This window comes from Moschus berezovskii, chromosome 18 (genome assembly GCF_049115385.1).
Source record: "Moschus berezovskii isolate FMDL1 chromosome 18, NW_MosBer_1.0, whole genome shotgun sequence".
Taxonomy (NCBI): domain Eukaryota; kingdom Metazoa; phylum Chordata; class Mammalia; order Artiodactyla; family Moschidae; genus Moschus; species Moschus berezovskii.
The window spans coordinates 25,269,539-25,283,009 of NC_142477.1; positions in this window are offsets into that span (position 1 = coordinate 25,269,539).

The window sequence follows — 13,471 nt, forward strand, 5'->3', positions numbered from 1 at the left end:
CACTGACTGACCTATGAAAGATAATGGGGCATCTTAATATGTCTTAGTAATATGATAAGGTAAATTTGAGATTAAAAAATGAAATCAAGTAGTTATGGAATATTTTGGCCACCTAACGCAAAGAAACGACTCTTTAGAAAAGACTCTGATGCTGGGAAAGATTGAAGGGTGGAGGAGAAGGTTGAGATGGTTGGATGAGATGGTTGAATGGTATCACCGACGCAATGGACATGATTTTGAGCAAGCTTGGGGAGATGGTGAAGGATAAGGAGGCCTTCCATGCTTCAGGGGAGTCCATGAGGTCACAAATTGCCAGACATCACTGGGCGATTGAACTGAACTGAACTGAAGTGACATGAAGCACTGTAGACACTTTAGGCATAGAATATAATGATTTCACTTACATACATCATGAAATTATTATGAAAATATTTGGTGAACATCCATCATCTCATATAGATGCAAAATAAAAGAAAAAGAATTTTCCTTGTGATGAGAACTCTTGGGGTTTACTATCTTAACAGTTTTTTGTGGTGTTAATTATATTTATCATGTTGTATTTTCCATCTGTAGTACTTTTATACCTTATAATTGAAAATTTGTTCCTTTTGACTACGTTCATCCATTTCCCCTCCCCTTCTGTTAACCACAAATCTGATCTCTGTTAACCACAAATCTGATCTCCTTTTATATGAGTTTGTTGTTTCTTACGTATAATTGACCTACAATACTATGTTAATTCCTGGTGTACAACATAGTGATTTTCTATATATTTGATAATAATCATCTTGTTAATTCGAATTACTATTTGGTGGCTCAGATGGTAAAGAATTTGCCTTCAATGAAGGAGACCTAGATTCAGTCCCTTGGTCGGGAAGATCCCCTGGAGAAGGAAATGGCTACCCTCTCCAGTAATCTTGCCTAGAGAATTCCATGGATGGAGTAGCTTGGCGGGCTACAGTCCATGGGGTTGCAAAGAGTCCGACATGACTAAGCAACTAAAACTTTCACTTTTATATAAAGATACACCTGATCTCATTTGATCTCAGAAACTAAGCAGAGTCGGGCCTGGTTAGTACTTGGATGGGAGACCGCTTGGGAATACAGGGTGCTGTAGGCTTCTACGGCCATACCACCCTGGATCCACCGGATCTCGTTTATATAAAGATATTACATTATTATTGACTGTATTCTCCACATTGTACATAGCTATGAATCATATATTTTGTAACTGGAAGTTTGTACGTCTAATCTCCCTCACCTACTTCTCTTATCCCGTGACCCCAACCCTCTTTTTCGGGAAACCACTTTGCTTTCTGTATCTATAGCTCTGTTTCAGTTATGTTTGTTCATTCATTTTTTAGATTCCACATAAAGACGAAATCATTGAATATTTGCTTTTATCTTATTTATTTCACTTAACATAATACTCTCCAGATCCACCCATGTTGTTGCAAATGGCAGGATGTCTTTCTTAAATGGCTGAATAATATCCCATTTTGTTTCTATACTAGATCTTCTTTATCCATTCATTTATCAGTGGACTCTTAGCTTGCTTACACATTTTGATGATTGTAAATAATGCTTCTATGATCATTGGGGTGCCTAATATATTTTCTAATTCAGTTCAGTTCAGTCACTCAGTCGTGTCCGACTCTTTGCGACCCCATGAATCACAGCACGCCAGGCCTCCCTGTCCATCACCAACTCCCAGAGGTCACTCAAACTCATGATCTTCGAGTCGGTGATGCCATCCAGCCATCTCATTCTCTTTCGTCCCCTTCTCCTCCCGCCCCCAACCTTTCCCAGCAGCAGAGTCTTTTCCAGTGAGTCAACTCGTCGCATGAGGTGGCCAAAGTATTACAGTTTCAGCTTCAGCATCAGTCCTTCCAATGAACATCCAGGATTGATTTCCCCCAGAATGGACTGGTTGGATCTCCTTGCAGTCCAAGGGACTCTCAAGAGTCTTCTCCAGCACCACAGTTCAAAAGCGTCAATTCTTTGGCGATCAGTTTTCTTCACAGTCCAACTCTCACATCCATACATGACCACTGGTAAAACCATAACCTTGACTAGATTGACCTTTGTTGGCAAAGTAATGTCTCTGCTTTTTAATATATTATCTAGGTTGGTCATAACTTTCCTTCCAAGGAGTAAGCGTCTTTTAATTTCATGGCTGCAATCAGCATCCGCAGTGATTAGTGTTCTCATTTTCTTTGGATAAATAGCTAAGAGTGCAGTTGCTGGATTGTATGTTTTTGTTTTTGTTTTTTTAATTTTTTGAGGAAACTTCAGACTATTTGCAAGTGGTTGAATCAGTATACATTGCCACCAACTGTGAACAGAGTTCCCTTTTCTCCACACCCTTGCCAACATTATTTGTTTCCTTTTAGAGAATAGCCAATCTGACAGATGTAAGACTATATCTTATTGTGGTTTTGATTTGCATTTCTTTGATGATTAGTGATGTTGACCATTTTTTCATGTGCTGTTGGCCATCTGTATATCTACTTTCAAAAATGTCTCTTCAGGTCCTCTGCCCATTTATTAATCAGGTTGTTTGGCTTTTTGATGTTGAGTTCCGTGAGTTTTACAACATTGAGCATTAAAATCAAGTGATGTCTACCAGAAAGCATTAGCAGTTTCATGTAGTTTCATATATAGTTTTAAATCACTTGAGATTTCTCTTCTGTGAATAACTTATTCAGACAGGTTTTAATTTTTCTTTTAATTTGTTGGGGTTTAAAAAATGTTTCGTGTGTTATTACACAGCTTTGATTCTAATTATAATTAGCTAAATTATGTTAAATTGTGATCTAGCATGTGACTAAATTTTGTTATGGTGAAAAAAATTAAACCAGAAATAAACAAATAGATTTAGATGTCACTCATGATACAAATTCATTGTGAGTCAGCCAAGCCTTTGTTTTCCATCATCGTCTCTCTGGGATCCATTGTTGAGCAACTTCCATGTGGTCTAGGATATTTCTGGTCCCCAGAGACAAGAAAGAGAGGAAGCAAACTGAGAAACGGCTGTCAAAGCTCTGACCCAGAAATGACACTCTGCACATGTCACTTTGCAGAGGTCATTCATTGATCAAAGCAAGTTAATGGCCACACAAATTCTAAGTGGGCAAGGAGAGTCACTCCTACCTTGTGTCTGGCAGGAAAAACAGAACAATTGCTAAACAAAACCTTAGGAATATATAATCATCATTAACTGGATAAATATTTTCTCCCTGTCTACTTTTATCACTTCTTTTTGTAATTTGTGGACAAAGGATTTTAATAATAAACTTGTATACTTTATTAAACTTCCTTGTTAGTTTTTCCTTGAGTGTTTTTAAAGAAATATTCCCTACCCTGAATTCATATAACATTCTATTATATCTTTATAATGTTTATTAAGTTTGATTTTTCATATGTACATCTTTAACTTATGAGGAATTATTTGTTACCCCAAATAAAATCAACATTTTAACTATGGTTCAATTTATTATTTTTATTTAAATATATTTTATATTTAATACTGTGAAAGTGTAAGCTTCCCATGTTGCTTTCATGCGTTGCCACATGATTGCCATGATAGCATTAGCTATCACCTCTCTCATGTGAGATAACTACCATTATTTTTGTGTGTGGTTAGAATAATCAAGATCTAGTTTCTTAGCAGAGTTGATGTTATAAGGGAATATGGTTGTTTCTAATCATTGTACTGTGCATTATGTCTCTGGACTGATTTATCTGCTAGTTGCAAGTTTGTGCTGTTAAAATATCTCTTATATCCAGCACCAATTAGCCACTTATAAGCTCCATCTTACTCTCTCGTTTTAGGAGTCTCACTGTTTTTAGATTCCATATATAAGTGATATCATACAATATTTGCCCCTCTTTTTCTGACCTATCTCATTTACATAATGTACTCAAGTTTCACCCATATTGTCACAAATAGCAATATTTCCTCCATCCTCATAACTGAATAACATTTTTCTTTATCCATTCATTTGTTGACAGACACTTAGGTTGTTTCTGTATCTAGGCTATTTGTGAATAATGCTACAATAAGCATATGAGTGCATATACCTCTTGGATATCCTGTTTTTATTTCCTTTCAGTTCAGTTCAGTTCAGTCGCTCAGTAGTGTCCGACTCTTTGCGACCCCATGAATCACAGCACGCAAGGCTTCCCTGTCCATCACCAACTTCCGGAGTTCACTCAAACTCATGTCCATCACATCGGTGATGCCATCCAGCCATCTCATTCTTTGACATCCCCTTTTCCTCCTGCCACCAATCCCTCCCAGCATCAGAGTCTTTTCCAGTGAGTCAACTCATCGCATGAGGTGGCCAAAGTATTGGAGTTTAAGCTTTAGCATAAGTCCTTCCAATGAACACCCAGGACTGATCTCCTTTAGGATGGACCGGTTGGATCTCCTTGCAGTTCCAAGGGACTCTCAAGAGTCTTCTCCAACACCACAGTTCAATAGCATCAATTCTTTGGCGATCAGCTTTCTTCACAGTCCAGCTCTCACATCCAACCACTGGAAAAACCATAGCCTTGACTAAACGGACTTGGTTGGCAAACTAATGTCTCTGCTTTTTAATATGCTATCTAGGTTGGTCATAACTTTCCTTCCAAAAAGTGGACTATGAATTGCTGGTTCATATTTATAGTTCTATTTTTGACTTTTTAAAACACCTCCGTATTGCTTTCCATAGTGACTTGCATTTTTCTGATAATTAGTGATGCTGAGCCTCGTTTTATTTCATTCTTTTTCAGGTGAAAAAAAGCCATCTGGATGTCGTTTTTAGAAAAAACGTCTTTGTAGTTTTACTGCTTATTTCTAAATTGGATTATTTATTTCTTTTATTATTGAGTTGGTTGAATTCTTATATATTTTGGATATTAACCTCTTACCTAACATATAGCTTACAAATATTTTCTCCAATACTACAGGTTGTCTTTTCACTTTGTTGATTATTATTATTATTATGTAGAAGATTCTTGGCTTGATGCAGTCACATATTGATTTTTGTTTTTGTTGCTTGTAATTTTGGCATCAGGCACTCTATCTATCAGATCTAGTCCCTTAAATCTATTTCTCACTTCCACTGTATAATCATAAGGGATTTGATTTAGGTCATACCTGAACGGTCTAGTGGTTTTCCCTACTTTCTTCAATTTAAGTCTGAATTTGGCAATAAGGAGTTCATGATCTGAGCCACAGTCAGCTCCAGGTCTTGTTTTTGCTAACTGTATAGAGCTTCTCCATCTTTGGCTGCAAAGAATATAATCAATCTGATTTCAGTGTTGACCATCTGGTGATGTCCATGTGTAGAGTCTTCTCTTATGTTGTTGGAAGAGGGTGTTTGCTATGACCAGTGCGTTCTCTTGACAAAACTCTATTAGACTTTGCCCAGCTTCATTCCGTACTCCAAGGCCAAATTTGCCTGTTACTCCAGGTGTTTCTTGACTTCCTACTTTTGCATTCCAGTCCCCTATAATGAAAAGGACATCTTTTTTGGGTGTCAGTTCTAAAAGTTCTTGTAGGTCTTCATAGAACCGTTCAATTTTGGCTTCTTCAGTGTTACTGGTTGGGGCATAGGCCTGGATTACTGTAATATTGACTGGTTTGACTTGGAAATGAACAGAAATCATTCTGTCATTTTTAAGATTGCATTCAAGTACTGCATTTTGGACTCTTTTGTTGACCATGATGGCTACTCCATTTCTTCTAAGGGATTCCTGCCCACAGTAGTAGATATAATGGTCATCTGAGTTAAATTCACCCATTCCAGTCCATTTTAATTCACTGATTCCTAGAATGTCGACGTTTACCCTTGCCATCACCTGTTTGACCACTTCCAATTTGTCTAGATTCATGGATCTAACATTCCAGGTTCCTAGACCATCCCCATGGAAAAGAAATCCAAAAAAGCAAAATGGCTGTCTGAGGAGGCCTTACAAATAGCTGTGAAAAGAAGAGAAGCGAAACGCAAAGGAGAAAAGGAAAGATATAAGCATCTGAATGCAGAGTTTCAAAGAATAGCAAGGAGAGATAAGAAAGCCTTCCTCAGCGATCAATGCAAAGAAATAGAGGAAAACAACAGAATAGGTAAAACAAGAGATCTCTTCAAGAAAATTAGAGATTCCAAGGGAACATTTCATGCAAAGATGGGCTCAATAAAGGACAGAAATGGTATGGACCTAACAGAAGCAGAAGATATTAAGAAGAGGTGGCAAGAATACACAGAAGAACTGTACAAAAAAGATCTTCACAACCAAGATAGTCACGATAATGTGATCACTGACCTAGAGCCAGACATCTTGGAATGTGAAGTCAAGTGGGCCTGAGAAAGCATCACTACGAACAAAGCTAGTGGAGGTGATGGAATTCCAGTTGAGCTATTTCAAATCTTCAAAGATGATGCTGTGAAAGTGCTGCACTCAATACACCAGCAAATTTGGAAAACTCATCAGTGGCCACAGGACTGGAAAAGGTCAGTCTTCATTCCAATCCCAAAGAAAGGCAATGCCAAAGAATGCTCAAACTACCACACAATTGCACTCATCTCACACGCTAGTAAAGTCATGCTCAAAATTCTCCAAGCCAGGCTTCAGCAATATGTGAACCATGAACTCCCAGATGTTCAAACAGGTTTTAGAAAAAGCAGAGGCACCAGAGATCAAATTGCCAACATCCGCTGGATCATGGAGAAAGCAAGAGAGTTCCAGAAAAACATCTATTTCTGCTTCATTGACTATGCCAAAGCCTTTGACTGTGTGGATCACAATAAACTGTGGAACATTCTGAAAGAGATGGGAATCCCAGACCACCTGACCTGCCTCTTGAGAAACTTGTATGCAGGTCAGGAAGCAACAGTCAGAACTGTACATGGAACAACAGAAGGGTTCCAAATAGGAAAAGGAGTACTTCAAGGCTATATATTGTCACCTTGCTTATTTAACTTATATGCAGAGTACATCAGGAGAAGGAAATGGCAACCCACTCCAGTGTTCTTGCCTGGAGAATCCCAGGGATGGGGGAGCCTGGTGGGCTTCCATCTATGGGGTTGCACAGAGTTGGACACGACTGATGTGATTTAGCAGCAGCAGCAGAGTACATCATGAGGAACACTGGGCTGGAATCAAGATTGCTGGGAGAAATATCAATAACCTCAGATATGCAGATGACACCACCCTTATGGCAGAAAGTGAGGAGGAACTCAAAAGCCTCTTGATGAGAGTGACAGAGGAGAGTGAAAAGATTGGCTTGAAGCTCAACATTCAGAAAACAAAGATCATGGCATCTGGTCCCATCACTTCATGGGAAATAGATGGAAAAACAGTGGAAACAGTGTCAGACTTTATTCTTTTGGGCTCCACAATCACTGCAGATGCTGATTGCAGCCATGAAATTAAAAGATGCTTATTCCTTGGAAGGTAAGTTTGACCAACCTTGATAGTATATTAAAAAGCAGAGACATTACTTTGCCAACAAAGGTCCGTCTAGTCAAGGCTATGGTTTTTCCCGTGGTCATGTATGGATGTGAGAGTTGGACTGTGAAGAAAGCTGAGGGCCAAAGAATTGATGCTTTTGAACTGTGGTGTTGGAGAAGACTCTTGAGAGTCCCTCGGACTGCAAGGAGATCCAACCAGTCCATTCTAAAGGAGATCAATCCTGGGTGTTCATTGGAAGGACTGATGCTAAAGCTGAAACTGCAATACTTGGCCACCTCATGCAACGAGTTGACTCACTGGAAAAGACTCTGCTGCTGGGAAAGGTTGGGGGAGGGAGGAGAATGGGATGAAAGAGAATGAAATGGCTGGATGGCATCACCGACTCTGTGGACATAAGTTTGAGTGAACTCTGGGAGTTGGTGATGGACAGGGAGGCCTGGCGTGCTATGATTCATGGGGTTGCAGAGAATTGGACATGACTGAGTGACTGAACTGAACTGAACTGATCATGGGCTCGCCCATCAGAACAAGACCCAATATCCCCCTGAGTCAGCCAGTCTCTCCCATCAGGAAACTTCCATGAGCCTCTTATCCTTATACATCAGAGAATAGACAAAATTAAACCACAATTACAGAAAACTAACCAAACTGATCACATGGACCACACCCTTGTCTAACTCAGTGAAACTATGGCCCATGCCTTGTATGGCCACCCAAGACAGATGGGTCACAGTGGAGAGTTCTGAGAAAATGTGCTTCAGTGGAGACAGGATTGGCAAAACACTTCTGTATTCTTGCCTTAAGAACTCCAGGAATAGCATGAAAAGGCAAAAACATAGGATACTGAAAGCTGAACTCAACAGGTCGGTAGGTGCTCAATATGCTATGAGAGATCAGTGGAGAAATAACTCCAGAAAGAATGAACATATGAAGTCAAAGTAAAAAAAAACACCCAGTTGTGATGTGACTGGTGATGGAAGTAAAGTCCAATGCTGTAAAGAGCAATACTGCATAGGAACCTGGAATGTTAGGTCCATGAATCAAGGCAAATTGGAAATTATTAAAAGGGGATGGCAAGAGTGAACATCGATGTTTTAGGAATCAGTGAAGTAAAATGGACTGGAATGTGTGAATTTAACTCAGGTGACCATTATATCTACTACTGTTGGTGAGAATCACTTAGAAGAAATGGAGTAGCATTCATAGTCAACAAGAGTCCAATATGCAGTAGCAGTACTTGGAATCTCAAAAACGACAGAATGATCTCTGTTCATTTCCAAGGCAAACGTTTCAATATCACAGTAATATAAGTCTATGCCCCGACCAGTAATGCTGAAGTTGAACAGTTCTATGAAGACCCACAAGACCTTTTATAACTAACACCCTCCAAAAATGCCCTTTTTGTTATAGGGGGCTGGAATTCAAAAGTAGGAAGTCAAGAGATACCTGGAGTAACAGGTAAATTTGGCCTTGGAGTACAAAATGAAGCAGGTCAAAAGCTAACAAAGTTTTGCCAAGAGAAGGAACTGGTCATAGCAAACACCCTCTTCCAACAACACAACAGTAAATTCTACACATGGACATCACCACATGGTCAACACCAAAATAAGATTGATTATGTTCTTTGTAGACAAAATGGAGAAGTTCTATACAGTCAGCAAAAACAAGACCAGAAGCTGACTGTGGCTCAGATCATGAACTCCTTATTGCCAAATCAGACTTCAATTGAACAAAGTAGGAAAAACCACTGGATCATTCAGATATGACCTAAATCAAATCTCTTATGATTATACAGTGAAAGTGACAAATAGATTCAGGGGTTTAGATCTTATAGACAGAGTGCCTGAAGAGCTATGAACAGAGATACATGACACTGTAAAAGAGGCAGTGATCAAGACCATCCCCAAGAAAAAAAACTGCAGAAAAGGCAAAATGGTTGTCTGAGGATGCCTTACAAATAGCTGAGAAAAGAAGAGACGGGAAAGGCAAAAGAGAAAAGGAAGTTATACCCATATGAACGCAGAGTTCCAAAGAAAATCAAGGAGAGATAAGAAAGCCTTCCTTAGTGATCAATGCAAAGAAATAGAGGGAAATAATAGAAAGGAAAATACTAAAGATCTCTTCAAGGAAATTAGAGATACCAAGAGAACATATCATAGAAAGATGGGCACAATAAAGGACAGAAATTGTAGGGACCTAACAAAAGCAGAAAATATTAAGAAAAGGTGGCAAGAATACACAGAAGAACTGTACAAAAAAGATCGTCATGACCAAGATAATCATGATGGCATGATCACTCACCTGGAGCCAAGCAAACTGGAATGTGCAGTCAAGTGGGCTTTAGGAAGCATCACTACAAACAAAGCTAGTGGAGGTGATGGTATTCCAGTTGAGCTATTTCACATCCTAAAAGATGATGCTGTGAAAGTGCTGCACTCTATATGTCAACAAATTTGCAAAACTCAGCAGTGTCCACAAGACTGGAAAAGGTCAGTTTCTATTCAACCCAAAAGAAAGATAATGCCAAAGAATGCTCAAACTACCACACAATTGAGCTCATCTCACACACTAGCAAATTAATGCTCAAAATTCTCCAAGCCAGGCTTCAACAGTACACGAACCATGAAATTCCAGATATTTCAGCTGGATTAATAACAGGCAGAGGAATCAGAGATCAAATTGCCAATATCCACTGGATCATCAAAAAAGCAAGAGAGTTCCAGAAAAACATCTGTTTATTGACTATGCCAAAGCCTTTGACTGTGTGGATTACAACAAACTGTGGGTAATTTTTCAAGAGATAGGAATACCAGATCACCTGATCTGCCCCTTGAGAAATCTGTATGCAGGTCAAGAAGCAACAGTTAGAACTGGACATGGAACAACAGACTGATTCCAAGTGGGGAAAGGATTATGTCAAGCCTGTATATTGTCACCTTGTTTATTTAACTTATACGCAGAGTACATCATTCAAAATGCTGGGTTGTATGAAGTACAAGCTGGAACTGAGATTGCTGGGAGAAATATCAATAACCTCAGATATGCAGATGACACCACCCTTATGGCAGAAAGTGAAGAAGAACTAAAAAGCCAGTTGATGAAAGTGAAAGGGGAGAGTGAAAAAGCTGGCTTAAAACTCAACATGCAGAAAACTAAGATCATGACATCCAGTCCCATCACTTCATGGCAAATAAGTGGGGAAACAGTGGAAACAGTAGCTGACTTTATTTTATTTTGGACTTCAAAATTACTGCAGATGGTGACTGCAGCCATGAAATTAAAAGACACATACTCCTTGGAAGGAAAGCTATGACCAACCTAGAGAGCATATTAAAAAGCAGAGATGTTACTTTGCCAACAAAGGTCCATCTAGTCAAAGCTATGGTTTTTTTCAGTAGTCATGTATGGATGTGAGAGTTGGACTATAAAGAAATCTGAGTGCCAAAGAATTGATTCTTTTGAACTGTGGTGTTGGAGAAGACTCTTGAGAGTCCCTTGGACTGCAAGATCCAAGCAGTCCATCCTAATGGAAATCATCCCTGAATATTCATTGGTAGGACTGATACTGAAGCTGAAATTCCAATACTTTGGCCACCTAATGAAAAGAACTGACTCATTGAAAACACCCTGATGCTGTGAAAGATTGAAGACAAGAAGAGAAGGGGACAACAGAGGATAAGATGGTTGGATGGCATCAACAGCTAGATGGACATGAGTTTGAGTGAACTCTTGGAGTTGGTGATGGACAGCGAAGACTGGTATGCTGTGGTCCATTGGGTCGCAAAGAGTCAGACACGACTGAGCGACTGTTCTGAGCTGGTACAGTTCTATGTATTCTTTCCATCTCTTTCTGATCTCTTCAGCATCTAATAGGTCTCTACCTTTTTTAGCCTTTATTGTGCCCATCTTTGGGTCGAATACTCCCTGATGTTTCCAGTTTTCCTGCTGAGATCTCTAGACTTTCCTCTTTTGTTGTTTTCTTCTATTATTAAGCATTGTTCATTGAAGAGGCCCTTCTTGTCTCTCCTAGCTATTCTTTGAAACTCTGTGTTTAATTGGTTGTACCTTTCCCTCTCTCCATTGCTTTTCATTCTCTTAGTTTTTCTGCTATTCATAAAGCCGCCTCAGAAAACCACTTAGCTTTCTTGCTATTCTTTATCTTCGGGATAATTTGTTCACCACCTCCTGTACAATATTATGGACCATGTCTATAGTTCTTCAAACACACTGTTAAGTAGATCTAGTCCCTTGATTCTATTCACTACCTCTGCTGCAAATTCATATGAGATTTGTTTTAAGTCATACCTGATTGGCCTAGTGTTTTTCCCAGTTTTCTTTAGTTTAAGACTGAATTTGGCTATGATAAGATGATCTGAGCTACAGTCAGCTCAAGGTCTTGTTTTGGCTGAATGACACTACCCTTATGGCAGAAAGTGAAGAGGAACTAAAAAACCTCTTGATGAGAGTGAAAGAGGAGAGTGAAAATGTTGGCTTGAAGCTCAACATTCAGAAAACAAAGATCATGGCATCTGGTCCCATCACTTCATGGGAAATAGATGGAAAAACAGTGGAAACAGTGTCAGACTTTATTCTTTTGGGCTCCACAATCACTGCAGATGCTGATTGCAGCCATGAAATTAAAAGACGCTTGCTCCTTGGAAGGAAAGTTATGACCAACCTTGATAGTATATTAAAAAGCAGAGACATTACTTTGCCAACCAAGGTCCGTCTAGTCAAGGCTATGGTTTTTCCCGTGGTCATGTATTGATGTGAGAGTTGGACTGATCGCCGAAGAATTGATGCTTTTGAAATGTGGTGCTGGAAAAGACTCTTGAGAGTCCCTTGGACTGCAAGGAGATCCAACCAGTCCATTCTAAAGGAGATCAATCCTGGGTGTTCATTGGAAGGACTGATGCTAAAGCTGAAACTGCAATACTTTGGCCACCTCATGTGACGAGTTGACTCACTGGAAAAGACTGATGCTGGGAAAGGTTGGTGGCGGGAGGAGAAGGGGACGACGGAGAATGAGATGGCTGGATGGCATCACCGACTCTGTGGACATGAATTTGAGTGAACTCCAGGAGTTGGTGATGGACAGGGAGGCCTGGCGTGCTGTGATTCATGGGGTCGCGGAAAGTCGGACACGACTGAACGACTGAACTGAACTGAACTGATACAGCTTTTCAATCTTCAGCTGCAAATATTATGACCAATTTGATGAATAGAATATCTTTATTTAGGTATTAGTTCTAGGAGGTCCTATAGGTCTTCATATAACTGATCAACTTCAGCTTCTTTGGCATCGATGGTAGGGGCATAGACTTGGATTACTGTGATGTTCAATAGCTTGTCTTGGAAATGAACCAAAATCATTCTGTCATTTTTGAGGTTGTACCCAAGTACTGTATTTCAGACACTTTTGTTGATTATGAGGGCTACTCCATTTCTTTTAAAGGATTCTTGCCCACAGTAGTAGATATAATGGTCATCTGAATTAAATTTATCCATTCTGGTCCATTTTAGTTTGCTGATTCCTGAGATATCGATGTTTATTCTTACCATCTCTTGCTTGATCACATCCAATTTTCTGTGATTCGTGGACCTAACATTCCAGGTTCCTATGCAATACTGTTCTTTGCAGCATTGGATTTTACTTTCATCACCAGACACATGAACACCTGAGTGTCATATCCGCTTTTGCCCAGCTGCTTCATTCATTAAGTGGCTATTGGTAATTCTCCTCCACTCTTCCCCAGTACCATTTTGGACACTTTCAGACCTGGGGGACTCATCTTTTGGTGTCATATCTTTTTGGCCTTTTCATACAGTTAATGAGGTTCTCATACCAAGTACACTGGGGTGGTTTGACATTCCCTCCTCCAGTGAATCATGTTTTGTCAGATCTCTCTGCTATGACCTGTCTGTCTTGGGTGGCCCTGCATGGCATGGCTCATAGCTTCATTGAGTTATGAAAGCCCATTCACCATGACAAGGCTGTGATCCATGAAGG